The sequence below is a fragment of the Xenopus laevis genome, chromosome 5L, assembly GCF_017654675.1.
Source record: "Xenopus laevis strain J_2021 chromosome 5L, Xenopus_laevis_v10.1, whole genome shotgun sequence".
NCBI classification, from domain to species: Eukaryota; Metazoa; Chordata; class Amphibia; order Anura; family Pipidae; genus Xenopus; species Xenopus laevis.
This window is the reverse complement of record NC_054379.1, coordinates 12467699-12483432: the sequence shown is the minus strand read 5'-3', so window position 1 is coordinate 12483432 and position 15734 is coordinate 12467699. Positions and strand designations below refer to the sequence as shown.

Here is a 15734-nt window from a genome sequence, read left to right as displayed (position 1 = left end):
CTCAATCCTGAATGAAATGCAAAATGCATAGGCTATGGGATTTATGGCACATTACAATTATTGCAATTTATTATGCCCTCTGCTTGAAATGAAACATTTTTAAATATTTCTGCTTCATCGGTTTAAGATGGGTTATGATTTAAGAAGAAAAAAAAAACCTAAATGAAAAACTGCTTAGGCAACAATTATAGGATTCTTTTGCAGAAATGCTTAAGACTATACAGATCATCGCTAATAGATATAGTGGCTTAGGAAACGACTGCAAATGGCAGCCAAAGACTTACATTGAGAGTAAAATTCAAGGTGAATGAATAAAATGACAAGATAATAAAATACAGTAAAGGCAAGATACACCATAACAATTCAATTACATTATTACACCAAAAATAAAATCATGAACACATTAAGATTTTCTATATCCTTCTCTAGTGTCTAAGTTGAGTGACCGAATTTCCAATATTGTGTTATTTTAGCTATTTTTTTAGAGCCAATGCCTATTCATTATGTTGGAGATAGTTGGTTATTGACATACAAGCAACCCAATGGTTTGCAAGTCAGCATGCATTAAATTAAATTCTTTTTTCATAATGCTCCCCCAAAATATCTGAGAAAGTTGCTGCTAAACAGTAAGAAATCCTTCCTGAAAAATCTTTCCGGAAGCCACATGCCATAATTCTTTGGCCATCGTTTTGTTCAGTCCTGTAACTCCAAAATATTGGCATGGTTTGACTTCAATTTTTCAAATTTCCCTAGGAACAAGACTTAAAAAAAACCCACCAACATGGATCTCTTGCAAAGTCTCGTTTGCAGGATCTGGGGCGATCCTTTCTTACTTTTGGAGATCAAATTCTCCTTAGGAAATTGAGGCTATTGCCATGGAGTGTTTGTCTAATATTAAACTATGCATTTGCTTAACAGAGCACATCTTCACAATCACGGGGTATATTGCCAAAGGCGGCGTGCAGACTTTTTGGACTTGGTCCCATCTCTTTCGGTTCACCTGTAAAAACATCTATGTGCTCGCTAGGACTGCATCTGCAGCTTGTTTTAAAAGATGACTATTCATGCAAATAGGCATAATTTCAGCATGACAAAACCGCCATCAAAATAATCGAAAGTAGGGCTTATGTTGATGGAATGTGCAAAGCTGGATACCAGCATGTATCTATGGCCGCGTCTTTGTTCATACATGCACATATGCACACACAAACACGGATACACACATGTATAGACAAAGATACATATCCTGTCATTAGAAATAACCTATGTTAGCATCAAGGGAACAAATAAATATAAATAAATCCCATATTAATACTGTTCATTTTTGGAATGTTCTGTGCCTTAATAGACCATGGAACTAAAGTCCTATTTTATATGTTGGTAGAGGCCAGTAATACATTACATACTAGGTCAGTTACATTTGACCTACCTGAAATACAACCCATTCCCTAAACAGATCTATTATAAGAAAATACCTTTGGCTGCACCCTTGCCTCCTAATCCTTATAAATCATAAAGCCCCACTACGACCACCACCACCACCACTAGGAGCTCTTGCAGGGGAAACCACATTTTCTAAAGAAATATCTAAAATCATTTCATTATTACTACTGGCCCTCTGAGCCACCTTGATGAGGAGCTGCCATTAAATTATCTATCTATCTATCTATCTATCTATCCATCCATCCATCCATCCATCCATCCATCCATCCATCCATCTATCTATCTATCTATCTATCTATCTATCTATCTATCTATCTATATATCAATCATCTATCTATCTATCTATCATCTATCTATCTATCTATCTATCTATCTATCTATCTATCTATCTATCATCTATCTATATCCATCCGTCCATTCCATACATCCATCATCTATCTATCTATCTATCTATCTATCTATCTATCTATCTATCTATCTATCTATCATCTATCTATCAATCTCTTTCTCTCTCACTCTATCTATCATCTGTCTATCACCTCTCTCTCTCTCTCTCTCTCTCTCTCTCTTTCTCTCATCTGTCAGTCTCTCTAATCTATCTAATCTATCATCTATCTATCTAATCTATCATCTTTCTTTCTATCTATCTAATCTATCTATCTATCTATCTATCTATCTATCTATCTATCTATCTATCTATCTATCTATCTATCTCTTTCTCTCTCTCTCTCTCTCTCTCTCTCTCGCTCTCTCTCTCTCTCTCTCTCTCTCTCTCTTTCTCTCATCTGTCTATCTATCTATCTATCTATCTATCTCTTTCTCTCTCACTCTATCTATCATCTGTTTATCATCTCTCTTTCTCACTCTCTAACTATCATCTACTGTTTCTATCTTTCTGGTTCACTATCTATCTATCTATCTATCTATCTATCTATCTATCTATCTATCTATCTATCTATCATCTATCTATCTATCTATCTATCTATCTATCTATCTATCTCTTTCTCTCTCTCTCTCTCTCTCTCTCTCTCTCTCTCTCTCTCTCTCTCTCTCTCTCTCTCTCTCTCTCTCTCTCTTTCTCTCATCTGTCTATCTATCTATCTATCTATCTATCTCTTTCTCTCTCACTCTATCTATCATCTGTTTATCATCTCTCTTTCTCACTCTCTAACTATCATCTACTGTTTCTATCTTTCTGGTTCACTATCTATCTATCTATCTATCTATCTATCTATCATCTATCTATCTATCTATCTATCTATCTATCTATCATCTCTCTCTCTCTCTCTCTCTCTCTCTCTCTCTCTCTCTCTCTCTCTCTCTATCATCTCTCTCTCTATCTATCATCTACTGTCTCTAGCTGGCAATCTATCTTTCTGGCTCTATCTATCTATCTATCTATCTATCTATCTCGCTAGTTCTTTAGGTCACTCTATCTCTTTAACTACCTTGTTATTTTGTTCACAACAAAGATAAATAGCAAACTAAGAGAAAAATAAAGAAATTATATATTATACAAATGACTCCAACAATTGTAGCAACAAGCATTTTGGGCTATTCAAAATAAGGGAATATTGTATTGAACTCGTGTAGACAATTTTTCATGAATTCGGTGAGAAACAAGATAAAGTACCTACTGATGTTAAACAATGTTAGTTCAAAATTGTTTGGTTAAAAAAAAAAACCTTTGTAAAAATCATTTTGCAGACCACTTTATTCTACCCCATTTTTGCCATAACTTGATCCTTTATTCTGTGCACCTAATATGTCATAATGTATGTAGATATCACAGTACAGGTAGGGGACCTGTTATCCAGAATGTTTGGAACCTGGGGTTTCCTGGATAATCGATCTTTCTGTAATTTGGATCTTCATACCTTAATTCTACTAGAAAATCATGTAAACATGAAATAAACCCAATGGGCTGGTTTTGCTTCCAATAAGGATTAATTATATCTTAGTTGGGATCAAGTACAAACTACTGTTTTATGAAATTGTTTTAAAAAATGTGTTTTATTTGGATAAAATTGAGTCTATGGGAGCCTTTTGGTAATTTGGAGCTTTCTGCATAATGGATTTATTTCAATTAATACTCAGTCTACATTAAAATACTTTAAAATCAGGTAGCCCCCTCAAACAATATATTTAATTAATAAACAAATTTAAAATTATCGAATGTGTTTATGTGAGTAGTGCCCTCTTAATTTGAATATAATTAGGGAATAAATTGACGCACCCTTTAACTTTGATATTCAAAAGGCCTGTGTTTCCTTAATCTATATTTACAATAAATCAAGTTATCCCGTGCTTTAATTGGTCACTCCAGGCTCTTATGTGTGCAGAAAGGCATCACCGCCATTAGATAAGAGCTGTGGTGCCAAAGACATTTTCTCTTTTCAGAGGATGGAGCCAGAGAAAGAAAGAAGACGATAAAGTTTTCAGCTCTCAAAAACACTGACAAAACAGAAAGGGCAAAAATAAAGACTTTCAATACAGAACCTGATTGTCCCTGGACAAATAAGCCACATTTCTTACATAAATATTTTAACCGTGGTCTTAAAAAAAACAAAAAGTTTGTGTAATTGGACTCTGACCCGTTCCAACTGTTTGTGAAAAGTGAGTTCATAGCCATCAACAGGCAAAATGATTATGCGGGGGGTAAACCAGATTGATTTTTAGGGATTAAACATTTTATACTGATTAATTATTTATCAGGAAATCCTTTTTGGGGAAACAGCATTCCCTGCATGAATATAATGGGATCTAATATGCGGAAACCCATTATCCAGGCAGCTCAGAATGCCGTTTCCGTAGAGTTCTGTTTAAACCAACATTTCATTTTCTTTCACTGATTTCCTTTTTCTCTCTAATAGTAAGACCGTACCTTCTTCTTGATGGTAACCATACAACATAAATCCATATTGGTCACGAAACAATGTTTTCATATATTTTTAGTAGATCCAAATTACAGAAAGACCTCTTATTTGGAAAGCCTCAGGCCCCAACATGCCAGATAACAGATCTCAAACTATTATTACAATTAAGGCTGACCTGACCTATAAACGTTTAATTTTATAGGCAATAACTACCCTGGCCACCAACATACATTTATAACATATTACGTAACAAATTTCGTTTTCATTTGCCCCAAAAAGGAAAAGTGTTGCTACTTTTACTTTCTTTCTTTTTGAATATTTTTGAAAAGATTAATATGCCCAATAGGTCAGGGTTATCGATTTCGACAAAAAATGATATAAAAAATATTTGAGTTGCCTTTTGATTGGCTAAGGAAGTTATTGCTTGTGTGAGGTTGAATGTAGAAGTCTAAAAGTTTTAAACAGGAGGCTGGATCCTTTAGAAAATTATTTTATTAATCTGTTATCCCCTTATCCAGAAAGCTCTGAATTACGGAAAGGCCGTCTCTCATAGACTCTATTTACTATAAATAAATACAATTTTTAAAAATTATTTTCTTTTTCTCTATAATAATAAAACAGTACCTTGTATTTGATATCAACTAAGATATAATTAATCCTTATTGGTGGCAAAACCAGCCTTTTGGGTTTATTTAATGTTTATATAATTTTCTAGCAGACTTAAGGTATGAAGATCCAAATTATGGAAAGATCTCCAGGTCCCAAGTGTTTTGGATAATTGGATAACAGGTCCCATACTTGTATTGTATTTCCTATTAATGTATAAATCTACTAATAACATACTAATAAATTGTCTCTGGGCTGTTAGTTCAGAACTGAATATCTATCCTGTGTTCTCGACCTCATGCAGACTGGAGGGGGGTGGACTGATTTCTACGAGAAGTGATGGAAAGAAGATACTCGAGTTCGGGTTTCAACTTCGAAAACTCACTGCAAGTACGATCATCAGGAATGGTAAAAATAAGGTTAACAATGAGCGTCAGTTTGAGAGCGGCCAATAGAATTATGCCTAGTCTACAAAAAAATATCACATAATCGATCACTGATTCTGGCCCAATTCTGCTCAATTTAAAACACAAATCACACTTGTTTTATAACTTCTCAAAAAGGTCTTTTTTTAAAAGACTTTAAAAAAAAACCTGTTTTTACTTTTCTGGGCTAAACCCCATGTAATCCTACAACTAGAACTTTACTAAAATGCTTGAAAATGAACCTTTAATGTCGTTCCTGTTAAAGTTCTTTTATTGATGATTAATAAAAAGCAGAAGTGACTCGGGGTAGAAAATGGTTGGGAAGTGGAAAGGTGGAAGTGTGAGCGAGACGCTTTTGTCATGTAATAAGTGTAGGCGTCAGGTAGAAAGGTCCGATAGAAAGAAGAAAGGCCATTAGGAATAACGTAGGTACTGCTAATGATATTTATTTTCTACTGTATAAAACCACAAATTTTAACTTGAAAAAATAAACTTTCAGTTTCAGTGTCGCTCTACCAACGCTCAACCCACATATTCCTCCATAATAATATAGGAAATGATCAAGGCTCTACTGGAATATAGAAACAATTATGTCTCCACTCAGTACATTCCCCATGCCAGACCCCTTTAAATGACAGTTAGCAGCCAAAGCCAATGCAAATGTCATCTTTCCAGAGAAAACTTAAGAGAGGAACTTAGCGCACGAGGAAGTCAAGTTTTTAATTAACAGCCCCCCTAAGGCCACATTTCCTAAGGCAAAAATGGTTAAGCAGCGCTGGGGCAAACTGGTCGTTTCATTTGGAATAACAGGAGCATTTTACAGTGATTTGTGCCGAACGCCTGTTTCCCCATTGATGAATAATGAGCCTCGGATTTGCCTTAGGAAACAGCAGAACCAGCCGCACAATTAGGGCGGTGGAGACGTCAACTGAAAATAAGAATCAGAATCAGCCCTAAAGATGGTGTTTCGGAGAAAATTTTAAAAAAAAATTTAGAGAACAGCTGCACTTTTCTGCCGTGACGAGCAGGTAAAGTGACAGCTCCCAATACAAAACATATGGTTTCAAGTAAAATCCTGCAACTGGGCGAAAACAATAAAGCCTCCCTCCTTTACTTTAAGAAAAAATGACTGTTTAATGAAACCTGCATTTAGCATGCAAATAGTCTTGATGGAATATACATATATATCTCACCGAGTACAATGTGATAGTTCCTGTTCTTGTGGCACGCCTTATCTTACACCATAAATTCATAAAGCTCTCGACAATAGACAGCCTGCTAAGATTCTGCCCAACGCAAACTGCACCTGTCTTTCTTGACACAACGCACCTGTCTGTATTTTTTTGCCCATGCGCCTTGTTATGGTCTTACAATAGCTTTCCAGACAGGGAGAGAGTTGGGGGGGGGGAGAAAAGGGGGGGTGGATGGAGAAGAATTAAAAAAAAAAGAAGAAAATCTTTCATAGCAAATTAGTCATCGTTGTGTTCCCTTTCACTCCATGCAGGGGGAAAACACCCAATGATAATCGCTCGGGGGCTGCTAGAAATGCATGCACCGGGGAGAGCGGTTGCCTCTTCCAAAACTTTCTAAAGAAAAATTCAGATGGGTCTTAAGTATGAAAAGTGAAGATCTTAGCAGCTCATGGGCAGCAGCTCATCACACGCTCATCACTTATCTCTCTGCATCAAGACCTAGAGGTGAGCTCTTGTGCCTCCCTTTACACAACGTACAGAGACTGTCCGAATTCTGATTTCCATGATATAACCCTTGTCCACGCTGGCATAAGGGTCCCGTGTAACAGGAGAAGGCGTTAAATAATCTACAGCCAGGATCTAGCAATATTTGGCAAGGTGTGAAGCCATCTCTACTGACGGACAACTTAAGCATCCCATTTGGGTGCCAGGGTTGAGCTTGTGCTTTATCTGTCTCTGTGCATTTATAGACATTTCTAAAATAAAAAAGTGCCAATGAAAGTTACAAGATAGGATAAGGAAGATAAAAAGGGGCAGTATTCATGCAAATCAAATACAAATACAAAAGGTAAGAAGAAGAAGCAGAGGGCAGCTTTACAAAGCCAGACAAAGACATGGACTTATAATACTAAGAAATTGTTTTTAGAACAGCGTAAAGGCATACAAAAAGAATAGGAAGCAGCGTGCAACATGGTGTTTCTCCCCGCCCCTGATTCAATAAGAAGCTTAAATAAAATCAACTCATCAAGTCCATGCAAAATATCCACAAAGTTTCCAAACAGCGAAACAGTCGGAACAGAACCTCATTAAAGCTGAAATGCGAAGAAGTTATTGAAATAAAAAAAATAAAAAAGCCAGGGTACTTACTCAGGGAAAGCAATGAAACAGATCCGCTTTGCCGGTGAAAGACAGAAAACACAGAGCCTGGAATATCTGCTGATGAATAGGACAATTTGACAAGGGAGGGAGACTGTGTGTGTGTGTGAGAGTGACTAAGAGTGTGTGTGAATGTGCCAGAGAGAAGCAGGAGGCAGAGAGAGAGAGAGACACAGAGGGAGAAAGAGGCAGAGAATGAGAAGAGACCCTTTTGTGTGTGGCTCTCCTTTGCCTGCCTGGGATTGTATTATTTCTGCAGGCAGAGCTCAGCTGAGACTCCGCACTACAACAAGATTTACTTTAAGACACAGCTGGAGGAAACAGGAAGAATGGACGTCACAGTCTGAGTGACGTCACAGAGGGAATGCACACCAATCAGAAGGCACCTTCACATGCAAGGTGGGAGAGTTAACTTGGAAAAGAGAGTTAAAAAAAAAAAGAAGGGAAATCAGAAGGGGACAGAGAAGGAGGAGGAAAGTCCAAGCCAAGCCCCATTATTAAGGCAAAGGATTTTTTTTTTCTTTTAAATCAACCATGTAGGATTTTTCTGTTTCAGTCAACTTACAATTTATTTATTTTTTTGAAATCAGAGGGCAACTTTGTCAGCGTCTTGGGCTTTTCATTTCATTTATAGATTTTTATTTTTTAAATTCAGCGTCAATTTTAGCAATTTTTTTTCGACTCCTCTACAGTCAAAATCTGCTGTACTTTTTTTTTAAAAAAAAAATGTGAATAGGGCATCCATAGTAAGACACGGCTGGCAATCAACCTGGATCCAGAAACGTCAGAAGAGAATGGGTTAAAGGCACCACCAGAACTGGTTGCACGCATGACCATTTAACACTTTGTTTCTTTTAAAAAAAATTTGCATTGCATTGTATATTGTAATATTTATTTTATTTTTTTTTATTTTTTTGTTACCAAATTCTAATCTATGCTGGGGGGTGCCTTTGGGTGAATTTTTTTAATTTATAGGATAATGTCATATATTTATTATTATATTTATTAATGAATGTTTATAAAGAGGTAAAACTTTGGAAATATTGGTAAATAGGGAAAAGTAGCATTAACGGTTAATAATATCATGATTGTAGAAACTTTATGAGCAGAACTCTCAGCTTCAGACTATATAATATAAGCGGCTGTATATGAGTGGACTTATTTCCTATTGTCTCCTTCATGCATTGGGCAGCCTCTATTAATAACAATCAGCCAGCACCCAGGGAAACCTAATAGGAACTATGACATTGCTCTTAGGATTATAGAACTGCCAGCAATACTATAAATATTACACAGTTTTATATTGTCATGTTGTCAGCAACACTATTCCCTGTTGTGTGTCTCCTCCGACTGAACAATGTACAGTAAATGGCCAGAGGCAATTGATGGGGGTAAACGTTGATCCCATATAACAAAAAAAATGTGAATTCTGAAGTCTCACATTAATATAATTTTATGGGGACAATGTAAAAAAAATACTTATTGAGGTGTAATATATATTGTACATAATTTCCCAGTATATAATGGCATTGTGCTCTTCTGCGCTCTTGAATATTAAACTTTTTTTTGATTCACATTTTAAAAAAAATAAATAAAAAAAAATAGAATAAAAGAAAGGGAGCCAGAAGCAGATTTTGGAGCTTTAATATTATGTTCGCTGGACCTCAAATCTCAAGAAATGTCCTTGGGAGGGAGATGCCAAAAAAAAAATTGGGAGGAAATAAAACACACAATATATTTGTGTTCAATAATATGTTTAATGTTCATTAAAAAACTGAAAATAGATGCGGTAGGGGAAATTTAAAAAATTCAATTAGGGAACTTTAGTCTTTCATTTTTTTTCTGATGGTATGAGTTGAATCTTGGCATTAAAAAAAAAAGAAAAATAAAGTGTGGGAAATATATAAACATTAGTGTACTACAGCAACCTCTAAAATTGCATTCATAATGAAATAGCTCCTATACGTTAAATTAATTTGCAGTTCTTTATATGTATATAGTGATATTAAAGTATTATTTAAAAAAATATATTTGTATATTCATATAATATAAGAAATGTTGGCAATATGTTGAGAGTTTCAGTTTAGCAACATCTGCGGGCTGTTGGATGACCATGCCAGCTACAATAAATGTCAGGCAAAATTAGTTTTTAGCACTTCACATTTTTAAAATGCTTAAAATTTTTACTTTTTAACACTGACGGACTGAAATACTTCCCCAGCTCCCTGTAGGCTTCAGTATTATATTTCTCTGCTGTGCCATTGCTATGTGGTTCAGGCTCCGGCTCATGAAGCTGTCAGTATTCATTTAAGATCAATACATAATACAGTGTCCCCTGCCCAGACAGAGGGCAAGGTGATCTGTACATACAGGCGGAATAACCACAGATGGGAAGTGGTAAATTCACAAGAAGCAACAACAGATGCACCCTACACAGACAGAGGGCAGGGTTAGTCCTACACATAGACACAGTAACTACAGATGGACCCTGCCCAGACACAAGGTTATCACTATATACAGACTATGTAAGCAGAGGGCAAAGTAAGTGATAAATTCACAAACAGCAACAACAGATGTAGCCTACACAGACAGAGGGCAGGGTTAGTCCTACACATAGACACAGTGACTACAGATGGAGCCTGCCCAGACACAAGGTTATCACTATATAGAGTCTAAGTAAGCAGAGGGCAAGGCAAGTGGCAAATGCACAAGCAGCAACAACAGATGTACCCTACACAGACAGAGGGCGGGTTTAGACCTATACATAGACTTAATAACTACAGATGGACCCTGCCCAGACACAAGATTATCACTATATACAGTCTAAGTAAGCAGAGGGCAAGGCAAGTGGCAAATGCACAGACCTACACGTAGACACAGTAACTACAGATGGACCTTGTCTAGACAGAGGGCAAGGCAAGTGGTACAAATATTAATGATAACCAGACAGATGGCAAGGTTAGTGGTACTTTTGTTCTTTGCCGAGACTGAGGGCAAGGTTTGTGGTACAGAGAAACCACAGATGTAGTCTGTAAGGGGAGTGGCACATACAGAATCATTGAACAAAGGTGCACCTACCTAGACAGAAGGAAAGGTGAGAGTAGATGCCAACTAATTCCCTAATAATCATTTTCCACCCTCAATAACTGATACTGGAGAAATCCATCACAGCCCCCAGCAGGCCAACGGCTCCTCTTGATCACTGAAAATGAAAGTTCCAATTGGTGGCGGATTAACAAGATGTGTGGCCCCAAGGCTACATCCACACAGGCTCCCCATCTAGGCTATTCTGGGTCCCGATGTGTGCAGATCCAGGCATGCATACACCCAAGCTCTTTACAAAGGTCAGGTTCAGGGTGCGACAGTGATGGAGCTGGGTCTGTACTCATTGGGGTACACGCATCCCTCTTTCTGTTCCCAGCAGTTGCGCCCCAACCAGCCTCAGCAGCACAAATAAAATTAAATATTAAAAGAAAATAGATATAATCATTTTTTTAAAAAAAAAAAAAGCTATATGGGCCCCTGATCACCCTGGGCCCCTAAACTATAGCCTAGGGGTGACTGTGCATTAATCACCCCTGGTTCCAATGACATTACCTTGTCTATCCCTGGCACTAAGATCTACATTATTTCTCAGAAATATTTTGCAGCACCCATTTTTTACTGCACCTTCAGTAGGGACTTATAGTTCAGCTGCAGGTCCGCCGGTGCTATTGCTTTGACTTGAGAGTAGCTGTTTCTTTGCATGAAAGGAATTTAAATGTCCCTGCTGAGGTTTCTCTGTCCATTGAGCACATGGAGCTGGTGTAGTGAGTCGCAACTGACAGTAGAGAGCTCTCTCCCACAGAACACACTTTCCTAATCCACAGCCACAAACCCTCGGGGAAAAACGCACACAAACTTCACCGTCACCATGTGTGAAGGAATTTGCTTCAGTGCAATAAATATGTCATAAAATAATAAAATGCCTACATTTTGAATTATTTACAATAACAAATTTGTTTTTGTTTTTTTCCTTTGAGTTTGGTGCATTGCTAAAGAGAGGGACAAGCTGCAGACAGAGAGAAATGTCATAAATGGTGTTACTGGAAAATACAATTTGTACATTGATTTGCAAAACTTATATTGATACAGGAATTATTATCTTGTATTTATATATTTATACATCATTCCCATCAGTCTCTGCCCCAGTGGAGCTTACAATCTAATGTTTCTCCCACATTCACACACACTAGGATTTTACTAATTAACCTGCCTGAATGCTTAGGGTCGGTCTGGGGGGCCCAGGGCCCTCTGGGGTTACTTCTCCAGGGCCCCCCCTCTGGCCCCCAGCAGTGTCGGCGCACGGCGATTTGTGCGCATGTGTGTGGCACCAAGTACGCACGCAACTGTTTTTGACTAAGGGAGGTCGCGCCATTAAGAAGCAGATATATGTGTGTATCTGAACTGGTGGGGCCCACAAGGGCCCACCGGTTTTTCCCTGTGTCCTGCCTGCCCAGTCCGACCCTGCAGAGTGGACTGAACCCGGTAAGCCTCGACCCTTAATGGGCCCCCGCCAGGCTAGTCCCCTCTCCCGATCAAATCCAACAAAAAAATTAATATAATTTTTAGGCGAATCGCCATCTGCGCATGCACGCGGCACCTATTCACTGAGGAGTGGCTAGTGGCGCTTACACGCAGGCGCGACGAGCAGCGCCTTAACGCATGCAGTAGGGGGGGGGCTGAGGGGGCCCTGGACATTAGTCCCGGTGGGCCCCGGGCCCCCCAGTCTGACCCTGCGACCCTGTGTATGCTTTTGGAGTTAGGGAGGAAACCAGAGCACCCGGAAGAACTCCACGCAAGCAGCGTCAGACTAAAGGGCCCAAGGCTCATTGGGCCTGTAGCCTCAAGGGCCTCCACACCAGCCCCTGGGCCCCCCATCACAAAGCCCCCTCTGCACCGCTGCAACCCCTCCCCCCCGCGTGTGAGCGCGTACCTTTTTTTTCAAGTCAGAGAGGGAGGTACTGTGAGCGGCAGTGCAGGGAGTGGGTCTGGGCCAACGGGGCCCACAGGGTTTTTTCCAGGTGTCCTGTCAGTCCAACCCTGCACACAAGCACAGGAGAACATACTGAATATATGAACATATGAAACTAGGACCCAAGCTCTATTATCTGCAAAATAATCTCCTGAAAGTTCCAAAATACAGTAATGTTATACTTAACGCCATAGGGCTCACTGACAAAGTAGAAGGCAGGATGCAAAGTGCAAAAAAAATGGGTGAAATACATCAATTTATTTGCACTTTGCACCCTGTATTCTACACAACTGGAATTGCTGTTCTTTCGGATTTCAGCCCAGCATTGTGCTTTGGCTCTGGAGCCCAATGGAGTTGCCACTGCAAGGGCCTTCAAACCACATCCAGGCCTACTTATTATTGTGACTCCATTGGGGCCAGTAGGGGAGGTCAGGGAGCAGTAAGAGGGTCTGGGTTGGTGGGGCCCACCAGGTTTTTCACGGTGTCCTACTGGCCCAGTCCGACCCTGTCTCTGCACTGTATTCATGTATCAGCAACCGACTATCCTCATAACACTGCCAGCACTGAACGGGTTAAATAAATGATTTTCCTTTCACTATATTAATTAGACAGATCCAAGTACTCAATGGGACCTAAAACATAAATTCTTATTGGTGGAAAAACAATCCTGTTTTATTTCAGTAGCCTAAAGGCATGGGGCTCCCTATTGTGGACAGACCCTTTATATGAAACCCCTTGGTCCCAAGCATTCTGCATAACAGTTCCTGGTGCAAAAATATTCCTACACTTTTGCTATTGTGTTGGCATTGCCAAACGGCAACCTGCTGAGAGTTTGAGTTCAGCACCATCGGAAGGTGACAGACATCATTCATTTCTGTTCAATTTTCTCTTTAGGGCAGAGGCACACGGTCAGATTCGGGAAATTAGTTGCCCGCGACAAACCACCTCTTCTTCGGGGCGAATAATGTCCCCGGACTGCCTTCCTGCTGGCTAGAATGTAAATCGCTGATGGGTGGCACTCGGATTGCTTTTTTTCCGAAGTCGCACAAAGTTGACTCGTGAGGAAACTTCAGGCGAATCGCTCCGAGTGCCATCTCGTCAGCGATTTTCATTCTAGCTGGCGGGAAGGCAGTTTGGGGAGATTAGTCACCCGAAGAATAGGAGATTTGTTACCGGGCGACTAATCTCCCCGAATCTGACCGTGTGTCTGACCCTTAAGCTCTGGGTACTTTGCCTTTGTGTTTGCCCACGATGGGCATGTAAACATGTAAAAACATTTAAAAATGAACTTGTAATGGAAAAAACTAAAATTCTAGAGTAATGACTCTCACCAGGGGCCACAGAAGCTAAAGGCATATTGACAAGTCAGAGACATTTGGCTGCATTTTTTTTCCTCAAAAATTTGCAAATTTGTGTTTTTTCAAACCAGCAAGGAGACTTAACAGGGGGAGGGGCGGAAGCTGCCATACTGCCGCAGAAGTTTTTTTTTTTAATCCAGCAAAAAAAAGGATGGAACAGAGTTCATTTACAGATAAAAATATGGAGTAATTATGGTTACTAGATCATGTAAAAAATTGGGGACACTGATTGGTCACTGGCACACTAAGGGGCCCATTCACTAAGTTCGAGTGAAGGAATAGAAGAAAAAATACTTCGAATTTCGAAATGTTTTTTTGGCTACTTCGACCATCGAATGGGCTACTTCGACCTTCGACAACAACTTCGAATCGAATGATTCGAACCAAAAATCGTTCGACTATTCGACCATTCGATAGTCGAAGTACTGTCTCTTTAAGAAAAAACTTCAACGCCCTAGTTCGCCACCTAAAAGCTACCGAAGTCAATGTTAGCCTATGGGGAAGGTCCTCATAGGCTTGGCTATCTTTTTTTTTTTTTTGTAACTTGCACTTTATTGATTTTCAAAAGAAAACAAAAAAAAAGGAAGTACACACATTTCCAAAAATGCCCGACAGTCAGGGCAAGTAACAATGGCATAGTATTAGCAAATGTTGGTTATTTGAAATACACATCCGTGAAAAGAGAAATCATAGATAGCAAACAAGGGAGGGGAAGGGTTAACAAAAAATAAGAGCCAACCCTACTCGATACCTTCAAGTGTATAAGGCGAAATTAGCCCAGGGAACCAGTCCCTTGCACATGAAAAAAAGATACAAGGAATCATCAGACATCGTAAGAGTGAGCATCTGCAGTCGTTAGGAAGTAGTTCCAATTACCCCAGACTTTATCATATAAATGTAAGGTGTTACTTATTCGGGAGGTCATTTCCTCAAATTTCTTATTACTATCAAGCCGTGAGATGACCTCCCGAATAGTAGGAAGGGCAGGGGACTTCCATTTGGAGGTGATTGCCAACCGTGCCACCGTCGACACCTGATTAACCCACCTTTGACCAGCGTTGCCTATACCAGTGACAGGGAGGGCCAATAACAAGTGGGGCATCTCAATATCCAGAGGTTTTTTAAAAACCTTCAGTATCAGCTGAATAATATCCTTCCAAAAAAGTGCTAGTTTCGGACAATCCCATAAAACATGAAATAGAGTGCCCTTGTGTAGGCAGCCCCTCCAGCATAAAGGACTACATTGAGCAAACATTTTAGAGAGGCGGTCTGGGGTAAGATACCACTTCATCATCGTTTTATAGATACTCTCTTTTTGCTGGGTGCACACCGTCATTTTCCGTGCATTCTCCCACATCTTCCCCCATTGGGAGGGGGACCATTCCTTCCCCCATGCTTTTTCCCAGTATTGCATATAAGTGTGTTTAGGGAATGGCTCGCCTGGAATGGTATTAAGCAGACTATATAATTGAGAAATCAGCCCCTTGCAAGGGAAACCGCCACTCAATATTCTCTCAAATGGAGTCAGCTCTATCTGGGGGTGATGCCCAAACAAAGATGTAATATAATGTTTGATCTGGAGATATTCCAGCATTTTCCCCGTGTTCCAATTACATTTTCTAAACAATTCGTCATAAGTATACAACTGCTTCCTCAGCGGGTTA

General features: G+C 39.3%; 1 protein-coding gene across 4 annotated transcripts in view; it reads right to left on the bottom strand.

Annotated features, from left to right (window-relative positions):
- The window catches only part of prox1.L (prospero homeobox 1 L homeolog), a 54819-nt gene extending 46785 nt beyond the window's left edge, over nt 1–8034 (bottom strand). For all 4 annotated transcript variants that reach the window (XM_041562127.1, XM_041562129.1, XM_041562128.1 and 1 more), the window contains exon 1: nt 7690–8034. The gene's annotated coding sequence lies outside the window, so the exon portion shown is untranslated. The remainder of the gene's footprint in view (nt 1–7689) is intronic.
- Between the last annotated feature and the right edge of the window lie 7700 nt (nt 8035–15734).